The sequence below is a fragment of the Pleurodeles waltl genome, chromosome 2_2, assembly GCF_031143425.1.
Source record: "Pleurodeles waltl isolate 20211129_DDA chromosome 2_2, aPleWal1.hap1.20221129, whole genome shotgun sequence".
Taxonomy (NCBI): domain Eukaryota; kingdom Metazoa; phylum Chordata; class Amphibia; order Caudata; family Salamandridae; genus Pleurodeles; species Pleurodeles waltl.
This window is the reverse complement of record NC_090439.1, coordinates 730,871,452-730,894,090: the sequence shown is the minus strand read 5'-3', so window position 1 is coordinate 730,894,090 and position 22,639 is coordinate 730,871,452.

Sequence of the window (22,639 nt, the reverse complement as noted above, 5' to 3'; positions counted from 1 at the left end):
TGTTGCAGTATTTTTTGCAACATTTCGCAGAGGTACCGTGGGTCATAGAGATGACCAAGCATTGTGTGATTGGCTAACGACTGCCTTGACAAATGTGAAAGGCAGCCATGTTGTTTCTTAGGTACACTTTGGCTGTATTTTGAGTTTCGGCCTTCATATAGGTAGGTATTAGAACTGATATTTTTCCTCTACCTATTACCAATTTATGAAAGTGGTAATAGGTAGGAAAAATATTCATAAGTATTTATATATTTTAAGAATAATTTATGGAATGCTGCGGTACTGCCTCGGAAGTACTGCAGTACTGAAAATCAAAAAAATGCATATGTTAAAAAATGCACTATGCTACCTTATAGGTTACAAATATTGGGGGTCATTTTGACCCCAGCGGTAAAAACCGCCTAATGCCGCAGCGATGGCTGCCAAAATACAGTCGCCGTGGCTACCAGCCATCCACCGGATTATGACCACAGCCGGATTTCCGCTAAAAGGATGGTGGATATCCGGCTGTGGCCATGCTGGCAGATGGCGGTAAGGTGGCGCTGCCGCCGCCGATTGTATCATGACACATGATATGGCCTGGCAGTGTTCTTCTGGCGGATGTTGCTGCTGGAAGCAGCGCCCGTCTTGTCTCCTGCCGGAGGACCCCCTGACAACAGGTAAGTCGGGTGCTCCGACAGGGGAGGGGGTGGGGGGTGTTGTGTGTGGGGGTGTGTGCGTATTTCTGTGCATGCGTGAATGCGGGCATGTGTTGCATGTGTGGGTGTGTGAGTACGTGTATGTTGTGTTGTGTGAATGCCTGTCTGCTTGTATGTATGTGTGTGTAAATGGATGTATGCATGCATGGATGAATGTGGGAATGGGTGTGTGTATGCGTGTGTGAAGGAAGGGGTGTGTATGAAGGGGGGTTTGGAGAGGAAGGAGGGGTGGAGGGAATCTGTGGAGGGGGAGGAGGGCAGGGAAGAGCCCCTATCAGTGACAGGGAAGGAATTCCCTGTCAATGATAGTGCCTACCGCCATGGTTTTCGTGGTGGTAAGATTGCCACAAAAACCATGGTGGTAGGCGGGGTCATAATCCCGCAGGCAGGCTAGTGACAGCCGCCAGGTGGGAGAGTGAAGTCTCCAGCCCGGCAGTCATTACCACCGTGGCAGTCTGTGTGGTACATTGGCATTTTTTTGGGGGGGGCTATTATATTGTCTTAATATGGAGAAAATTACCACCAGCCTGTTGGCAGTACTTTCCTCCATATTAACGCTGTCCACCGGGGTCATATGAATTAGGTCACTTGGCTTATATTTTGATGTCATTTAATTTAATTTACTGTTTATTTCTCATTATCTTGTAACCCGGCTTTGCTGGGAATTGCAGATAGACGAGTGAGGGCCAGGATGCTCACCCCAGAAACGTGGTATGTGTCTGAAATAGCTAGTAATCAGAAAGTTTTGGAAGTTTTTGTCACAATATACATTTTGCATCAGGCAATGTTTAAACACATTTTTTTCAACTTGTATATTAGATAGTTGGCTGAACAATGTGTTTTTTAGGATTTTAATATGTATATGATTATGTTGAGTTTTTTTCACTATTTCTATGTATTGTTTGGTGATGAATTCTAAAAAGTTAAATCTCAGTAAAGTGCCTAGAAACACAAAAGCTCCAACTATGGCTATCACAAGAACTTGGGGCAGTCATTCCCAACAGTCTGACGCCACTTGTGAGGGAGTGTGGGATGGTCATGGAGTAGCACGGACACCTGGCACAGTACCTTTGAAAACGCTGAGGAAAGAAAGAAGTTGCATGAAGTCGGGGAGGTAATGCATCGCTGCAGCCAGTGCAGAGTCGGTTCCTTACTGCTGTCAGGGAGGTGAGGCATTGGTTCTTTACTGCAAGGCAGTGGAGGTGAGGTGTCAGTTCCTTGCAGTTTAAGGGGAGGTGATGGGGCATCGGTGGCGAGACGTCTGTTCCTTAAGATCCGGCGTGGTCAACGAATCCAGCAGGTCAACATGCGAGGCATTGACTTTGCGATGTTGTGACTATACCACAAGGTCACAGGTCCTACTGTGGAAACAGAGTCGGGTGTCACGGACGTCAGTAACGCAGCACTCAGGACTCAAACTGTGGCAGGACTTCTGAGGTGCTGTAGCTGTGTCAGGCCTGCAGCATCGCTTGTGGCCATTGTACTCAGCGGGGGCCACAGCTCTGTACAGGCAGCGGAGTCAGACAGCAGCACCAGTTCCGAAGTCATTCTGGAGTCAATGTACTTGTTTTTTTCTTGGTTGCAGAAGAGGCTTCAAATAGGAGGCAAGCTCTGTCCAAGCCCTTGGAGAACCTTTGGAAGCAGTATTTAGAAAGCAAAGTCCAGTCCTTTTCACTCCCAGGACAGAAGCAGCAAGCAGCAGGCCAGCACAGCAAAGCAACAGGCAGAGTGACAGTCCCTCATACAGCATCTAGCTCTTCTTACAGGCAGTACGTCCTCAGTCCAGAAGGATTTTAAAGTTATGGTCTCAGAGGTCTAGTACTTAAACTCATTTCCAACTTTGAAGCATGCAAACAGTGAAGGAAAGTCTTTGTAGTGCACAAGACCCTGCATTTCCTGCCCTGGCTGCAGACGCATTCCAGGAACCTGGAGGTCGCTTTGTGTAAGGACGGGCACAGCCCTCTTCAGATGCAAGTGTCAGCTCCTCCTACTAGTCTAGCCCAGGAAGACCCATCAAGATATGCATGGCGCACCTCAGTTCCCTTTGTGTGACTGACTAGAGTGAACTCACAAACAGCCCAACTGTCATCCTGACCCAGACGTGTATTCCACAGCCAGCCAGGCAGAGGCACAGAAAATGCCAACTTTCTAAAAGGGGCATTTATAAACTTACAAGTTAAAAACCAACTTCACCAAAAGATGTATTTTAAAATCGTGAGTTCAGAGACCTCAAACTCCACTTCTCTATCTGCTCTCAATGGGAAATTACACTTTAAAGATATTTCAAGGCAATCCCTATGTTAACCTATGGGTGAGATAGGCCTTGCAATAGTGAAAAACTAATTTAGCAGTATTACATGACTGACCTTTTAAATATGCTGCACCCTTCCCATCAGGCTGCCTTTGGCCTACCTTAGGGGTGACATACATGTAGTGAAAGGGAAGGTTTGGGGGCACTTGCCAAGTCGAACTGGCAGTTAAAACTGCACACACAGACACTGCAGTGGGAGGTCAGAGACATGTTTACAGGGCTAGTCATGTGGGTGGCCAATCAGTGCTGCAGGCCCACTATTAGCATTTGATTTACATGCCCTAGGCACACATAGGGCACGTTACTAAAGTCTTAGTAGAAAATCAAATATGCCAAGTATGGATAAACCAATCACCAATACCATTTAGACAGAGAGCATTTGAGCTTTAGCACTGGTCAGCAGTGGTAAAGTCCCCAAAGTCCTAAAGCTAGCAAAAACGAAATTCAGCATAGGATCAAAAAACAGGAGGTCAGGAGCCAACAAGACAGGGTGAACCCTGCAGAAAGGGCCATTTCCAACACGACCCCCTCACAGCCTAAAGCCAGGGTAGGCTAATTAGTAATTAATACCTTGATCTGGACCATTTATATAAAACTTGTTGTCTAATGCTATTTCAGAGGATGGAGTGATTCCGAGATCCTGAAGAGGTGCAGTGATAATCCCAATTTATAAGAAAGGTGATGCTAGTGACCCCTCAAACTACTGGCCAATAAGACTTATTGACAACCTCTAAAAAATCTTCGTCAGGCAAGTCCTAGATAAATTACTTGCCTTGGTAGAAGGGGGTAAAATTCTGTCACCTCTTCAGGCTGGTTTCCTCAGACCAGTACTTTGGATTAGGTCTTTCGATTGATTACCCTCTATTGGAAATATCTATTTTTATCCAAACAAAGGCTATGTGTAGCCTTTATTGATCTTAAGCAGGCATTCGGCCTCATCCCCCAAAATACATTGTGGCAAGTGCTGTTGAACATGGTTGTGCCGAGGAACCTGCTAAATTTGATCATAAGGTTGTACTCTGAGAACTATGCCCAGGTCTTATGGGGTAGTCAGGGGGAGCTAACAGGTTGCAACCCGATTGGGCACTGTGTTCTCAAGGGGGGCCACCTTGCACCAAAGCTATTTACTCTCTTTTTGAATGACCTAGTGGAAGCTCTCCTCGACTTTAAGAATGACTCTCCCAGCATTAATAAGGAAAAGATTCCTATCCTCTTATTTGCGGAAGATTCATTATTAATATCCAAAACGCCAATAGGCTACAGCTCCTCATCTATAAATTTATAGGTTTCTACTCATCAAGAAGATTATTTTTAAATTCTGGGAAAGAAAATGTATGATATTTGGCAAGAGTATTCCAATAAATGACACAATTCGAGTGGTCAGCGAACCTCTGGAGAGTGTCAATAGCTTTGACTACTTAGGGGTTAAATTAACCCATGATTTAAAATGGCTGTTGCAGCTTAGTAGGTCCACCTCAATGGTTGAACACATACCGAACACCATAATCAAGTGTTATTAGAAAACTAGCAGCCATGCGGTGTCTCCTGCTATTGAAATGTATAGGGCCAAAGCACAGAATGCTGCATTGTTTGGTGTTGAAGTTGAATAGCTTAGCTATCACTGAAAACAATTTTATTAGGAAGTTGCTCTCGTTACATATGAGCTCAACCCTCGTTCCTCTCTTTCTTTACTTGGATTTAAGGAGAATAACAGATATTACTTGCTTAAAGTCATTGTTGTATTGGGTCCATCTCTGGTCCACCAATGAGCTAAGTAATTACAGAGACTCACTGAGATACGTGATAAATATTCCCAATGCTAGAAGTATCCCATGGGTAAAATACATATATGATTGGTTACTTAAACTGGGTTTGGAAGGCTATTGGGTGGAACCAGATTCCCTTCATAAAGCTGATCTCGGGATCTTGAAGTCCTATTACTGGGAGTATGTACGAGATCAGTGCATATAAAATAGCAAGAGTGGTAATTTAACAATTGAGTTTCTGAACTGTAAACCCCATCCATGCTTTGAGCCATTTCTTGATGTGATTACTCCCCCATTAGTTAAAGGTCTGTATATTCGTTTTAGGCTGGGCTCATTACAGCTGTGGTCCTTTGCTAGCAAATGGGGGAAAGACACAGGTGTAAATGAGTGTCCTGCATGTGGATTGGATGCTGAGTCCAAGTTCCATTCATTTTTCTTTTATTCCAGAGTACAAGGGTCTACATAGAAAATGGTTCAGTTCAATTAGTTTGAACTTAGGTGTATCAAGATATATTTTAGCCCTGATCCTGAAAAATGACACTCAGTAGGGTTTTTATTTAGTGTTTGGTTTGAACGGCAAACTTTTTTAGCATTATCTGTTTTATATGTTTTACCACTGAATTTGAGCAATTTCTACTGTTTTTATTGATGATGATATTTAATTATGTATGATAATGTCAGTTGTATAGTGGAGGTATTACCGCTAACAGACTGGCGGTACCTACCTCCACTATTATGACATTGGCCATTTGGCCAAAGCCAAACCGCCAATGTACCACACCGACTGCCACGGCAGTATTGACCGCCGGGCTGGAGACTACATTCTCCAACATGGCGGCCGACACCATGGCATTTTGACCCCACCCACCACCATGATTTCAGTAGTTTCTGTACCGCCACTGAAACCATGGCGGTAGGCACTAGCAGTGCCAGGGAATTCTTTCCCTGGCACTGATAGGGGTCTCCTCCACCCCTGCCCCCTCCCCCTCCTGATGTCCTTCCCCTCCCTCCCCGCTTCCCCCCACTTTTACACACATACACGCACATACTTACACACCCGTACACACATGAATACACACATTCACCCACGCATTCATACATTCATACACGCTCACAGCAACACTCACGAACATACATCCAGGCACACACGCAATCTCACGACACAACATGCACGTACACCCACACCCACTCATGCACACATGCATTACACATGCATGCATGCATTCACACACAGTCACGCACACCCCCACACACACACACAACACCCCCCTCTCCTGTCGGACCACCCGGCTTACCTACATGTAGGGGGTCCAGCGGCAGGAGACAGGACACGGCGCTGCTGCCAGCAGCAGCGTCTGCCACAAAACACGCCCAGGCCATATCATGGAACATGATACGGTAAGCGGTGTTTTGCTGGCATGGCGCTGCTGCTGGTAGCAGGGCCACCTTACCGCCGTCCGCCGCCATGACCGTTGACGGTCGCTAGCCACGGCGATGGTATGTTGGCGGCCGTTGCCATGGCAGTAGGCGGCATTTGCCACCATTCTCATAATGAGGGCCTATGTATTTATTGAAGTGAATATTGATTTGTGCGCTTTGATGGTTGTGAACAACCAAATAAAGTATAATTGATAAATACCTTGTGGACTTCCCTGCTTAGGGCAATAGAACCTGGGCAATGGCCCACTACTGCTGGGGCTGTTGCCAGTTCTATGTTCCTCTGAATCCAAGTAGATCTATCTCCCTATAATCACAGGGTCCACTGAACTAACCCTTCTCCTCATTGTGGACTCCATCAGTGCAGCACCTAACCTTACCTTGCTCACAAATAGATCCCAGTAGGCAGACAGTACCAACATGGCCAACAGTGTGATGTGGCCCATTCCACCCCTTGACTGGCTTCAGTCCCCAATCCAGGGAAAACTCTGACCACAAGGACAACAACCAACAGAGCCCACTTACAGCTGTCAGTGTTAAGAGCCAGTCCCCAGGCATTCACGGTGTCTCTAGCCTCTTTGGTTTCAAAAAGTGTGAAGCAGTAGCCCCAGGTGCCTTGTACCCTGTTTCTACTTCACCTGCCACCAGTTCAGGGGTGGTATCCTCAGACTGGTCACTTAACTTAGGGTCTGCACCCCCAGTCTGAGCAGAGGACAGGGGTGGGCTCTCTCATCTCCTGTCCCTTTTGCTGGGGTCCTGTACCTTCTGCTTTGGAGTGGTACCCCCAGAAAACTAAACTATTAGAGGGCCTTTGGTGGTCGCCACTCCCAGTTCCCCTGACTCCGGGCCAACTCATTCCCCAGAATGCAGTCTATGGGCATCTGGGGACTAACTATAACCCGTCTCTTGGTCACCTCCCCACCCCAGAGCCACAGGGTGGAAAAAGTTCCGCCCATGGGCTGGAGTCACTCTACACACCTGGCCAGTGTACTGCTCTGGGGAAACTAGCCTTTCCACAACTATGGTCCATCTAGCCATACTGGTCTTCAGAGCAGTGACTGGGACCACCTCTACTTTTACCTGGTGGAAGTGCCGTCTCCCACCTCCTGGGATCACCAGCTCACCGTCTGAGTTCACCTCCCAACTAAAGAAGATTACGGCATGGTCTAAGCCCCACTCCTGGGCATTACCTCCCCCTAATGCCACATTGGCCACCAGTGGGGGTTTTATTAGGCCAGAAAGAATACCCTTTCTTGTGTCCTACCTGAAAACACTCGAAGCAATGGGGTTGAAAATTGGGTGCCCTGGGCCACCACCCACCAGGACCTCCCTCTTTCCTGTCAGAAGGGACATGGGAATCTTTTTCTCCCCCCTTATCCTGGGACGTGTCTGTGTCTCCCTTGACCTCCCCCTCGTTCTTCTGTTGGGGGCTCGCCCACCCTTGGCTGAGTCTCCCACCTAGAACTGCTTTTGGACCCTGGTGCTGAGCCAGCAGTCCGCCTGGCTAGCAAGCTTCCTGGGGTCAGTAAGCTTGCTATCAATCAACTGCTGGTGCAGCTCTGGAAAACGACTAGACAAGTGCTTCCATGCAATCAAATTGTACAGCCCCTGATATTTTGTTACCTTGCTGCCATTTACCCAACCATCCAAGTGCTCTGCAGAAAGACTCAACATACTCTACCCAAGTTTGGCACCCAAGTTTAGTACTCTCCCTAATCTTTACCCTGTAACTGTCTTAGGTGATACCATACTTCCTGGTCACAGCGTCCTTCATTGCAGGGTACCTCATCTGATTCTCTTCATCCAAAGCCAAAAAAGTGTCCCTCACCTTCACTGAGAAATACTTCCACATCCCTGCCCCTCAATGTTTCTTAGGGTCTCTGTGCATCCTCAGTGCCACCTCATAACTCCTGAACCACTGCTCTATGTCAACCCCCACAACAAAATTCTTCACCGCATCCCTGGATATATGTACCTTTCTCTCAGACTTCACTGTGGAACTGCTGCCACCATCTGTGCTGGACCTGCACTTTAAGCCCAGCTCCTTCACGCTCAGCTCTTGAACTAAAAGCATTTTCTTCTTCTTTATGGTGATTTTCTCTTTCTCTGCTTCTCTTTTGAACCTGGCGAGTTCCAGCTGAAGCTCCATCTCATGCTTCAGCTTGAGCTTCTCCATCTACATTTGGAGCCTTCCACCTGTCCTCCAGCTCTCCTGGGGTCAGACCTCTTGAGGAAGCACTTCTGCTTGCCCTGGAAAGTGCCCTCCTCCCAGGCAGATCCTGACTCTCCATCAAATTATCCAGCAGGATTTGCTCCTCTCCCTCCACAAAAGCATTCTTCTCCCTTGTGTGCTCATCAGCCTCCTTTGGTGAAAACCAAGACCTCGCACATTTGCAGCTCCTCCTTTTTAGAGAGGCCTTTAATAGGATATTTGAGATCCTTGCAGAACTTTTTGAGCTGAGGCACTGATGAGGTCTCCAACCTCTCCCGCTCAGCACCAACTCTGCAGCTCCCACTGATGGCTCACCAGACTGAGACATGATTGTGAATGAAACTCAAAAGTTGCAAAAAGAGAAAAATCTAACTATTTTGTTGGGTGTAATGGTCTGCAATATGAAAGTAGAATAGACTAATCACTGTATAAAGTACAAACACAAGTCCTATCCCACTGCTGCCACCAATGTTAGAAGTTGCCAGTGGTTTGTACCCTGTGCAAGTAGGGACCCTCACTCTAGTCAGGGTAAGGGGGTCACACAGCTAAGATTACCCCTGCTCACCCCCTCGTTAGCCTGGCACAAGCAGTAAGGCTTATCTCAGAGGCAATGTGTAAAGTATTTGCACACAGAGAAATACAGTTAACACTGTTAAGGAGTCGTTCCTAACAGTCCGCATTCCCTTGAGAGTGGCATCGAACTACTCTGTCAAGACGTCGTGATAGCCCCAGTTGAAGCTATTGAATTTGTAAGCGCTTTACTGAGATTTCATCTTTAAAAATTTGTATCTTTGCTTTTGCATGTTGGATTTTTGTTGTTTTGGTCTTGTTTTACTCAGATAAATAAAAAATGACTATTTTTCTAAACAGGTGTGGTGTACTTTTGTAGTGTTTTCACTGTGTTATTGTGTGTGTGAGCGAGTGTGTACAATACTTTACACATTGCCTTGGAGATAAGTCTGAATGCTTGAGCCAAGTTACCAAAAGGTTAACCAGGGGTTATCTTAGCTGTGTGGCTCTCTTACCCTGACTATAGTGAGGGTCACTTCTTGGGCAGGGTGCAAAGCACTGCCAACTACAGACCCCATTTCTACAAGCACACACACACACATATATATATATATATCTATATCTATATATATATATATAGATATATATACTAGTGGCTGTCGCCACTAGGTAGTTATAGTTAGGACGCAGTTTCTATAGAAAAAGCAATTTTTTACTTGCCTAGGCGCAGGTTGATGAATCTTCACAAACTTTCCAAAAGAATTCCCCAGTCACCTCAGCTGCTATGTGGAAAGGTTTATGATGATCAGTCAAGCAGGGGCTTAGAAAAGGGGGGGTCCCAAAGAGCGTTTTATTTTTTTCCATAGAGATTTTGAACAACGATAGCGCTGAAACCACTGGACGGAATCACACCAAATTGGGCAGAAAGGTAGCCCTTGGTCCAGAAAGTGACCTTTCTGTTATTTGGTGAAAATCCGTTCAGTAAATTTAGAGAAATTAAAGAAAATACAAATTTGTATATATAGGGATGAAAAGGATTCAAGACTGTGTGCTGAGATCTGATTGGCTGTCAACACTTCAACAAGGAAATGTTGGCAGCCATGTTGGGACCTGTGCTTCAGCTGAGTCCCAGATTTTTGTTTTAAACAAAAGGGGCCAGTGTAGGGACACCCTCACACTTTCGCTCTGGTGCTGGGGTCCCAGAGGGCCCCCACCAACCCATGGACCACCACTCATGGGGCATTTAATAAACTGTGTGCCGGGGGGCTTAGCGGCCCCCCTTCTGCCCCAGAGACTACCATGTCCTCGGGGCACTGAAGAAAAACAATGCGAGGGGGCCACATGGACGTGGGAGGCCAGTTAGGCTGGCAGGGACCTGGAGGTCCCACCCCCCCTGCGGTGCTGTTACTGTCTCTCTCTCTCTCTTCCATCCCATAATGGGATGAAAGAGCGATAGAGAGAGATTATCATTTCATGGTCTCTCCATGCAATGACTTCAAAGAGTTAGACTAGCAACATGTGTGTTTTGAATGTTAAAGTTACATTTTGATGCAGAGCAGAACAGTCACCTGTGTCCTAATGGACAAGGTCAGAGCACTCACACTGACAGTTGAGGGTTCTACTCAAGGTGCGTCTGTGATTATTTCCCACCTTTAATTTCTTTTAAACTTCAAAAGTTTAAGGATCATAATGAAAGGTGGTTTCCTTGTCTTTAATTGACAAATACCTTTTTCTACAAATATCTCATTCTAAGTATATCATCCATTAAAGCATAAAAAACTCTCTCTCTCCCTTTCACTCTCTTTCTCTCGCTCTTTCAATCTCTTTCTCCCATTCACACATCCACTCTGACCGTTATGCACCCACCCCCCACAGACCCACTCAGACACTCATGCACCCAATCACAGACCCTCGTGCACCCACTCTCAGACCCATTCAGACTCTCACATACCCACTGAACCTCTGATGTACTTACTTACAGACCCACACAGACAGTGACACACCCACTCACAGACCCATTAAGACACTGACGCACCCACTCTCACTCCCAGACAGACACTCTCACACCCAGATACGCCCTGTCACACCTAGTCTCACATTCAGAGAGAGACAGGCTGTGGCCATCTCCCGCGGTGCACATCCAAAGACCCAAGCGCAGTGTGGAGTTGGGTGATTAGGAGGCTTGGCCCCAGGTTCTGGACGCAGCCAGGCCCTGTGACCAACTGCTGCCATGCAGGGCCAACTGCCACCATGAATGGCCAAAGGACTGCGCAATCGTGGTTGTATTAATGTATATTAATGAAATTTCATTGAAAAAACAAAGGTTACAGGGATGTTATAGTTAGGATATAGAATTAAAAAAACATAGAAATATATGTTATAGTTAGGCTCACATTATAAACGTACCAAACCATAGAAATTTACTAGTTATAGAGGTATCTCAAGTAACTATAACTCGTGCCCTAAGGTAACTATAACTCGCACCCTTGCCATGCACTGCTAATTACAGGACAAATTACAGCACTCATGACATCTTTGATAACATCATTGATAATATCAATGTAATAGTTGCAGTAAAAGTTTTGATTAAAAAACGTATGCGTGGCATGGGCGCAAGTTATAGTTACATTGGGGCACAGTTCCTTCCGATAACTCAACTATAACTGGTGAATTTCTATGGTTTGGTACATTTAAAATGTGAGCCAATCTATAACATCCTGGTAACCTTTGGTTTTTTTCAGTGAATATATATATATATATATATGTATATATATATATCACTGAAAAAATAAAGATTTTCAAGGACCATTTAGTTAGGTCTGAATTTACTCGCACAAAACCATAGAAATTCAACAGTTATAGTTAGAGTTCTTTCAAGTAACTAAAACTCGTGCCCTAAGGTAACTATAACCCCCACCTTTGCCATGCACACTTGTCTCATCAATACTTTTATTGCAAATGTTGCAGTGAGAATATGAAAGATGGTATAGAATATATCATCAATGATCTAATATGTGGAGTATATAGCTGTGCAATGCAAAGGCGCGAGCTATAGTTACCTTAGGGTGCGAGTTTTAGTTACTTGAAATAACTCTATAACTAACTATAAATATAGTTAATGAAAGGTAATTGTTCCTCATGCCCTTCATGCCCTTCATGCAGAGGCCCACTTAAGCCTTCTGTAACATGGCTCTTTGTTGCTTCGAAACTGTAGTGTCAGGTATACTACAACTACAGGTGACTTCTGAAATCTTGCTCAGCAGACCCAGTCTTTATTTTTATAAAAAGGTATCCTGGGCTGCTGACCCACCCGATCCAACACCCTCCCTCAATTCCAGTCACATCCACTATGCATCTTGGGCTGTTTTATCACCAAACTCACCACCTTTCCAGCAAGACCAGTCATATCTACGAAGCCTCAGTCAGATGGCTAATCATTTCCAGGCTGTGCAGTGCTTCAGACATTATGCTGTCCTCTGCCTGGTGGTACCAATCCTCACCATATATTATGTTGCTTTTAGGCCCCAGGACTGACAGTGCGAGTTGGCCTGTGAAACTGACAGCCTGTGATATGGGCTCCATCTGTTTAAGATGGCCTGCTGTTGTTGGAATAAAAGGATTAATGTCTACCCTTGGGATTCATCTGCTCATCACACACAACAATTAACACCTCTCCTGCCTGCTGCCTCCTTTTTTTGACACAGCTACCAAGCTCAGACAAATAAAAAGAGATGCGAGGTCAGCATTTTTGTAATTTCATCTGTGTATTTTGTAAAATGTGTGGGCTTTTCACAAAAGTGTTGAGTGTTATTTTGTTTTTCAAACACAAAGTTGCAATAACCTGAAGGGTCCGCCTAATGCATAACTATCAGGTTGTGAAGGTCACCTCCATCTTCTTGACTGAGGCAAGTACTTTGAAAAGCTTTACTGCTCCATTTCAATGCAACGAAGTTAAGAGACTTTGAATGTTCACCTTGAACCTTGTCCATAGTGTCAAAAGTCTGATCTGGAATGCTCTATTCTCAAGTCTACCCCTTCAATGGCTAGATTAAAGAATGAGTTGAAACATCTTTTTCCAAAAATGGTTTGCCCACCTCAACCAAAATTTTCTCTTTGCTGTTTCTTGCTTTGTTTCATATTCCCACTCCTCCACCATCTTGCCCCATGGTCTTCATTAGATCTCTTCCCTGCTTCACACTATGATTGATCTCCATGTTAATGCTCTCCACTTGACTACACTCTTGGCTCATCCTCTCAATGTTTCACTAACAACCCCCCGATATATTCTATATCTCCTTTTCTCGAGGTTTCTCTTATGCTTTATGCTAATATCGCCTATGTCTTCCTCTTATATTTTCCCTACCAATGACCTCTTCCATTATGTTCATATCCCACTCTCTCTCGGTCTTCTGTAAACTATAACTTGCCCAAATGTTCCATCATTTGTATGTATTCCGGTCGGATTGACACTTAATTGATGGTTCTGTGTCTGTTTTCATTGATACTGTTGTATTGGCTTTAGCGTACAATTTTGCAGCTCTCTGTCTTTGCTCTTGTAAAGTGCTCTGACTCCTCTGGACCACGTTCTTGCTATAAAAAACGGTGTAAATAAATATATAAAGTAGTTAGGGTATCCAGCTCTTCATTGTGAAACAGGATGTAATCTAATATGCCATAAATTAGCAAATTAAATTGCTATGCCTATGAGTAGGCCAAGTTGAATACAAACAAAACATTGAGATCTGAGTTTTGCCACTGTATCATCAAGGTAAATATATGTAGGCAAGTAGAAATGTACTGTTCTTAATCCCTTAACAATGTGATTTGACAATATAGTTCCTTCAATGTACATAGATGTTGAATTAAGAAATATAAATTTATATTTACCTATATTGACAGCAGAGTGGTAGTTGAAGTTCTGTAATCAGTATTTTTGCAGGAAAATATTTGGGACCTTCTTTTTGCTATTCACAATCCGAGACAAATAACACGGAATACAAGACGTATGAGACTAAAGTGATACACAAGCATGATGATGGACCGCTTTTAGGATCAGATAAGTACCTTTTCTGCAGAGAATTATGCTATTCATGATTTGTATTTGCTATAATGCGCTAACTGTTGAATGAATTATGACCCATTACCCGCTGTATTGTTTTGAATATATTTGCTTTGCTATGGTGCAAAAGTGATCTCTCTTCACACCACTCGGGAATGTCTGGTTGTCTAGACTTTCTGGAAGGCAGTTCTCGACACACGGCCAGAGTTATGGATTAAACAACTCACCTTTAAAGATATTGATACAAATTGTAATGCATGTAGGCCTTGGGATTTGTCATTGGGAAATTGCTCAGCTCTGGAGATCCACAGACCGCCTGCTCCCACCCAGTCTTAAGTGGAGGGATTCAGGGCATAATAATAAACATATGTTTAGTAAACAGTTCGCAAATGAGGAAAAGGGATTCACCTGCAAACACATTAAGATCAGGGACAATGATTAAAGATTTGGGAGACAATACCTGTAGAAAATAACTTTACAATACCTTCCATTGTAAAGCTATGTGATTTCCTGACACACATATATCCAACGCCTAACCCCATGATACATTAGAATTATTATTTGAAATAAATTATCCGTTGTTAGTTAGCATATTTCGAAATTCTTCTACTGAAAATGTTAATAAGCACTTTTATTTTTTTAAATTGTCATCCAAAACATCAACCTGGTCATACAATTTGTCACTTTTCTGGTATGGTATGCTTGTTAGAAGGACATATTATATGCACTCTTGTCTCTAGGTCTCGCTGTAGCCAAGACCTTTCGATTGTCGCAAACCTGTATATATAATAAACTTACTTACAGGGGATTTGAGTGATCCCTCTTCAGCCATTGGTTTGTTTTTGCGTCATTCACCATTTAATTCCACCCATTAACAGCATACAGCATAGGGCATACTACAGCAAGTGGCTAGTTTCATTTTGAGTGATGCCACTCTTCTCTTTCACAAGGAGTACATCTGCAAGTGCCTCAGATGCCAGGGACTGCTGTGGCAAGGTATGCCTTTGGAGGCCAAACTATAGTTTGACTTTTAGACAATGTACTTTTTTATTTTGGTGAGGGCCTGACAGCTCAACCAACAATTGTTTTTTACAAACACCATGACAAAACAAGCATCAACATATCCAAATGTCTGCAGCCAAACCCCAATCTACTGGGTTTACCGGTGCTTGTTATTTTTTTCATATCAAAGTTCAATGAAGAAGTTCAAAAAATTGTAAAGGCAATTCTAAATCCTGATTCACCACATCTGGTCAGGATTTCTGGAATACACCCTCATAAATGTAAATTCCAACAGTGGAAATTTCACCAATATGATTAAATTATGCAATTGCATACTTAGTGTTCAGGCCAGGTTTGTGGGCATTCATGGGTGGTCCTGGCTGCAGAAGTGGACGGACACCTCCAAATTTGTAAGGTATGAGTATGTAATTGTTCCTTGCAAGTAGTTTCCCACACAGGAAATGCTTGCTATTTTTTCTCGTGACAAAAGTATGAGTGTGTTTCCCACTCGTTAATGGAGAGAAAACACTTATTATGGACATCTAAATAATGGGCTACTCCACACAGCATCAGATTTGTTTATGCATAACTTTCTAATGAAGCAATACTCCTGGGACCTAGATGTACTCTGCCTCAATGTACGTTGCTATGCATTGTGGGTTAGAGGTACTGTTTAAGTGGCCAGGTTTTCATATAAAATATATAATTATTCTGTGATACAAACAGGCGCGGCTCCTCCGCTATGGTGGAGGAGTTTCACCCCCTGCCAGCAGCAGCAGCTGCAAACCCTTTACTACAAAACGATAATAAACTAAGTTTATTATCGTTTTGTAGTAAAAAGGACGGGGCATTAGGGATGATGAGAACTGAGGGGGGGTGCACAGCACTTCCCCTCAGTGCACATGTATGTTTTGCTGGTACGCTGCTTTGAACAGCATCAGGATTGTCTGCAGGGCTGGCTGGAAGGAGGGGTGCACAGCACTTCCCCTCAGTGCACATGTATGTTTTGCTGGTACGCTGCTTTGAACAGCATCAGGATTGTCTGCAGGGCTGGCTGGAAGGGGGGGGTGCACAGCACTTCCCCTCAGTGCACATGTATGTTTTGATGGTACGCTGCTTTGAACAGCATCAGGATTGTCTGCAGGGCTGGCTGGAAGGGGGGTGCACAGCACTTCCCCTCAGTGCACATGTATGTTTTGCCGGTACCCTGCTTTGAGCAGCATCAGGATTGGCTGCAGGGCCGGCTGGAAGCCTGTGCCTGCAGTGCAGGAGAGGAGTAGTGCAGCGGCTGCGGCAGCAGCAGCAACTGAGAAGCAGCCGAGTGAGTTTTTAAAAAGAACGATTCCCCCCCCACAGACCCCCACCCCACAACGTCCCACGACACCCCAACAAAGCCCGCCGAGCCGCCCCTGGATGCAAAGCAAACGGCAGTTCCCTGTCTGGAAGGCAAAGAGTATCCAGACATTAACAAGGAGGCTAAACAACACATCTTGCAAGAATCAAAATGCATTAATTGATAGTAATGTGAGAGACGGGCACTTGAAGTTAATGGCTAAACTCTTAGGGGGTCATTCTGACCCTGGCGGTCACCGACCGCCAGGGCCAACGACCACGAAAGCACCGCCAACAGGCTGGCGGTGCTTCCTGGGCCATTCTGACCGCAGCGGTAAAGCCGCGGTCAGAAAAGGGGAACCGGCGGTTTCCCGCTGGTTTACCCCTGGCCTAGGGAATCCTCCATGGGGATTCCGACCCCCTTCCCGCCATCCCGTTCCTGGCGGTTTTTACCGCCAGGAACAGGATGGCGGGAACGGGTGTCGTGGGGCCCCCTAACAGGGCCCCATAATGATTTTCAGTGTCTGCAAAGCAGACACTGAAAATCGCGACGGGTGCTACTGCACCCTTCGCACCCCAGCAACTCCGCCGGCTCCATTCGGAGCCGGCTTCATCGTTGCTGGGTCTTTCCCGCTGGGCGGGCGGCCTTTTGGCGGTCGCCCGCCCGCCCAGCGGGAAAGTCAGAATGACCGCTGCAGCCATTTGACCGCGGTGCGGTCTTTTGGCGGTCTCCGCCCGGCGGGCGCCGCCCGCCGCCCGCCGGGGTCGGAATGACCCCCTTAGTCTCCATCTAGTTCACATTGGTTTTCTAGAGCTTTTTTTGTAGTTTCTGAAACTCATTCAAAAAAATGTGGTTCTAAATAAAAACTGGTGTATATTTCCCTCATTAAACCTGCCGTTTCTCATAGACGTTCAGATCATACATTTTTAATTGAGTTCGTTCTTTCTGAAAAAAGAGGCTTTGCCTTTCAATATCAGTTTACAGTCAGACTGATTAAATGATGTCCCTTAGGTAAAGTTAGCAGCACCCTACTAATGGAACACATTCTCTTTGTCCCATAAAAGCAGCACCTATACTTACAAAAATAAGCTCCACTATTAGGTTTGGCCTCTGGAGGACATTATAGCTGTATATTGATTGCGCTCATTTCAGGTTTTTCAATTGTTCTCATTTTAGGTTTCCAATTGCCTCAGCTGGTAAATTTCACAATAAAACGACAGCCTTCCTCTAGCTCTGAAAAAGTAAATAATTAACTACTAACATTATCATTTAGACCAGATTATTAGAGGAACTTGGCTATAATGTGACTGTTTGAAATGGGGTCTCTAGTTGGCAGTGGTTTGCACCCAGTCCAGGTAGGGACCCTCACTCTAGTCCGGATAAGGGATATTATTTAAGAGAGCCTGTTTTAGTGCATTGCCTTATATTTTCATTCAGCTGCCTCCTTCTAGTTAGAGTACATACTGCACATTTTTATCAGCCTTTAGCACAACCCACATTCTGTGCCTTCTCCAAGACTGTATGTTCGGTACATGATATGCCGGCTTGGATTGTCGTCCCAGGAGACAGTTCCTATTCTCTAGAGGCATCATGACATCAGGCCTACTTCAGCAGCAGCTGCAAACCTTCGAAAGACAAGGATAATAAACTCTGTTTATTATCTTTTCCTTTTGAAGGGGTGGGGCCACGAGGGTGACAAGCAGGCGAGGGGGAGTCCTCCGCAATCCCCCTCACAGCGCATGTATATTTAACTGCCTGTCTCGGGCTGGCCAAACATACATGTGCAGAAGGCTGTCTCCAGCCCGGCAACTGACCCTGCAGAGGCTCCCAGTCTGTCTGGGGGTGCCCTGGCTGGGTGCTCCTAGCCAATCCTGATGCAGCTTTGAGCAGTGTCAGGATTGGCCGCAGGGCAGGCTGAGAGCCTGTGTCTGCAGCAGCAGGATGGGAGAGGAGCAGCGAGGGTGCAGCAAGGAACGAGGTAACTGTTTTTTTATTTATTTATTTTAATTTTTATTTCTCGCGACCACTGCCCCACCCCCTGCAAGCACTGCGGGCTGCTCCTGATCTCAGGTATGGGGATGGGGCTTCTCCATCAGATTTTGACAGGCATATAGGTTACTACCACTGTATTCTCATACATAAAGGTTAGTCACTGGACTTGCTAGAGCCATACAAAATGGTGGGGTTGTTTATCTTTTTCACACTAATTGTAATGATGATCGCTGCATTATGTTTCATCTGCCTTATTATCGCATCTCATGCTATTTAGGTTAGGATGCAATTTCTTAAATAAATATATTGATGTTCAGTTTGCATCTCTCATTTTGCCTTGGCATGTGTTAGGTTTCAGTAACTGATTGAAAGGGGTGTGATCTTTTCACCATGACTTCCCTGAGAAGTTAGAGTGTCAGGTTAAGGTCCACAAATCACCTTCTCCTTCCTAGGGTTGGGCTAGGTACTGTGGGCTAGCCAGGAGTTAGCCCAACAGCTTCCAGACAGTGTGTGGTTGACTCAGTTTCCCGCACTCAGGGGTGCTGCCTCCCTAATACGCAGTGTTATTACCATATTAAGAGTAACAAGACAAGATCAGTGAGGAAGAAGATATGGTTCACGGTGATTCACTCAAAGTGACTATTATACACAAAGGAGGAGGGAGATATTTTAGTCTCAGGACTGCCATTTTCTCCTAAAAATAACTGTAATAGGATTGGAATTCATACTGAAATATTTCAGTTTAAAGGCACATTACATTTGTGTGAGAACTACAACAGCATAAATGAAAATGCCATTATGTAAGAGGAAGAGACCATTTCAGTTTATTTTAAAATTGTTGGTGTAATTCAAGACACTTCAGAACAACTTTAAAAGGTTAGTGACATGGGAAGTGACCTTTGGCTTACAACAAACAGTGGATCTGAATAAAAATATGGATAATGTAGGATAAGCAGAAGTCTCTTCCATCTGTGAAGATAACTGCACATCAGAGTCTTTGCAGTGCAACGTTTACAAATTCTATTTGAATGTTAACCCAATAATATCACTTTAGGCAAGACAGTTCTATAGACATGCATCACCATCAAAGCCAGTCTCACTGTTCGCAGTGACATGGAGAATTTGTGATTAAAGCCCTAAACATCTACTAAATACCATCAACACATTTGGGTGGCAAATTGTTGATCTAATGTAACCCTTTTCCCGCATGTGAAGGCACTGTGTTGTGTAAGCTCTGCACACCCCACTGCAAATTTATCTGGTGTGTAATTACTCAGCTGAGGGCTCCCAATTATTGCACAGAGAATAACATTTTTTCTACCTGACGCATTAAGAATTTTCAATTCTAATAAGGATACAGAAGCGAGGATTATGCTTCTTTACATTTACAGCTCACAAACGCAGCAAAGGAAAAACATTTTTAACATTAAACTTATTTTCCCATAAATATTTACAACCTAATAATGCCCACCCAACCACTAATCAGAGCACCTTTGGCCCTACAAGAACTGAAGACATCATAGTTCGTCCTGTCTCTTTGCACTTTCAGGCCACAAATATATAAAACATCAAAAAGTAACCATTAAGAAACTAGCAGGAACTTCTTGCAAGCCTAATCAAAATGCTGAAGAGCTGACAGCTCTCACGACAATGTCTTTTGGGAGAGTGATGACAGAAAGATCCACTCAGGAAACTACACTAACAGTCGCCTCAACCATGATCTGGTTGGATAATATCGAACGTCAGTCTTGTTCTGTTCTTTTCCTTTGAAAAAAAACTTAAACCATAACACCATTTATTCAAACATTAGCAGGGGCTCCCCATCATATACAATTTCAAATTAACAGTATGAATCTTATTACATCATAACTATACATCAGGTAAATATACTGAAAATAAATTTCATTTAGGGTCGCATAATTCTCGTCTCGGTGTCCTTACAGAATTGAAAATTCTTGACATGTCAGATAGAAAAATGTTTATTCAATGTCAGGACCAGATGCCTGGATTGTGCTTGTTTAAAGCTGTCCCACAACAACAGAAGCAACACTCACAGTTGGTTTATGATAGAATATTTTACAAGTCAACTCAGACAACCAATCCGCCTCTGACTTGATATCTTCTAGACAAGAGAAAGAGAGTAATCTTTGGGAGTCATAGCTCTCCTAACTGAATTCGCCCCAAAAGGTGACACATCAATACCTGCTTCTGCAAGAAACCATCTTTCCCATCTAGCTAATGTAGCCAACATCATTGGTCTGTAGGGTTCCTGAAGTGCAATTAGTACCTGTCCACATGAATTCTGTCTCAGCTCCCTCGCACAGTCTTAGTACGCCTTCAAACGCTTTACCACACACAGCGTGATTGTCTGAGAATGCCAGATAAGACACACAACGTGAATTCATCTTTGCTTTTTAGACTTTGTGAAATCACCCCAGATGTGAGAAACCTCTACCTGCTAAATCAAGAGCTCGCACATCTGAGAATCTCAGACTCAAAATGAGACATAGCAGAATAGGCAGTTTAGCTCACAGCTGTTTCCTAAGCAAATCCTCATTAGCCAGGCCATCTTTCCAAAAAATGTAAACTAGGTTCACATCTCACACAACAGTGCATTTAGGCTGTGGAGGCTGAACTATGCTAATACATTTCAACAATTTACAGATCAAAGGGTTATCCCCCAGAGGTTTGCCACTTATATGATGATGACCGACAGAAATCACTGATCGGCCTCTGTTTACACATCTGTATACAAAGCCATTTTCTGACAGTTAGGATGAGAAATTTATAATCAAGTGTAACTGTGCTGTACAGAGCTTTTATATCCCATTGATTGCACCACCTACTCATCATTGCTAAGCCAAATAATATCTCGTATGGTTACTGGCAAACTCAAACCGAGATTGTCGGAGTTAGAAAGAAGCCTGTTGCAAAATTCCTGGCACTTGTCATTGTTTCCAGAAACTCTCCATGCCATCAAGGAGAGCTGATCTTTCATGGTCAACAAATGAGGATGAACCATTCAGCTCATGAGAAGTTCCTGGAATGTCAGAATCCTCATTGGACTGTCACAATATAGCTCCAACACCACTCACTACCAAGGATGTGCCTTCCACCTTAGTGTCACTAGAACCAGGTCACCCATTTGACCCGACACTTGAGAGTCTACTCTTGGTGTTATCATAAATGGAGGAAAGGCATAGTGCTTCCCCAAATTATGCAGGAATGCATTAGGACTCACTGCCAAAGGGTCCAGTCTCCTCCTGAAGAAGACTGGTAATTTGTGTGATTGAGCGTGAGGCAAAGAGATCTTTTACACATGGACCTCACAACTGATTGATAGTATGGAATATCCAGGGAGTTAAGTTTTAATCAATGTTGTCTCTCAAGGAATTGAGAATTTCAATCCGGTATCACATTCCTTTGCCCCAGAATGTACCTCGCTACCATGAAGAACTGATGATGAAGGCAGAAGTGGCAAAAATCCTTGGCTATCTCTGCCAGCAAACAGTACTGTGTTTCCTCCAGTTTCTTTATATACCATATCATGGAGCTATTGTCCATCTGCAGGAGGATGCAATAGTTCATCTTGTGGGGAGAGACAGTCTTAATGGCAAATGACATGGCTAGAAGCTCCAGGCAGTTGATATGGAGTTGCAACTCAGTGGAATACCATCTGTCCCGGTGGAAATCGGGACACATTTTGCCCCCCACCCCAACTGCTGGCATCTGATTCTAATATGACTACTGGAATGCTGCCAAAGATCGCTTTGCCTTTCCATGCCTCCATATGATCGAGCCACCAGGGTGTTTCCATCAAAGATTCCTATAACAGGGAAATCTGCTCTGAGACAAATAACTGATTCTATAGGTGGAGAATCTTCAATCTCTGCAGGGCACGATAATGTAGAGGACCCGAAAAAATTGCTTGAATGGACAAAGCCAAGACCCCATTATCATGGCCAGGGACCTCAAAGACACTGTCTGCTTCAACAATGCCAGTTTCAACTTTCCTGATTGAATTCACCTTGCCCATTGGTAACTTGAGTTGTGCTTGAACTGAGTCCACTTGAAAGCCCAGAAACTCTATACACTGAGTCAGTACTAGCAACAACATCAAGACATTTGTTATGAAACCTAAATCTTCGAGTATCTGAAAGATCAAAGAAAGGTGTAACATCACTGTGTATTGATTCTGAGCCATAATGATCAGGTCATCCACATACACACTGTGGCCGTGGGTACAGCGATAGGGAGTAAAACGACACTCAGGTACCTGCGTTAGCCACGTCCCTCCAGGGACGTTGCAGAGTTTGAGC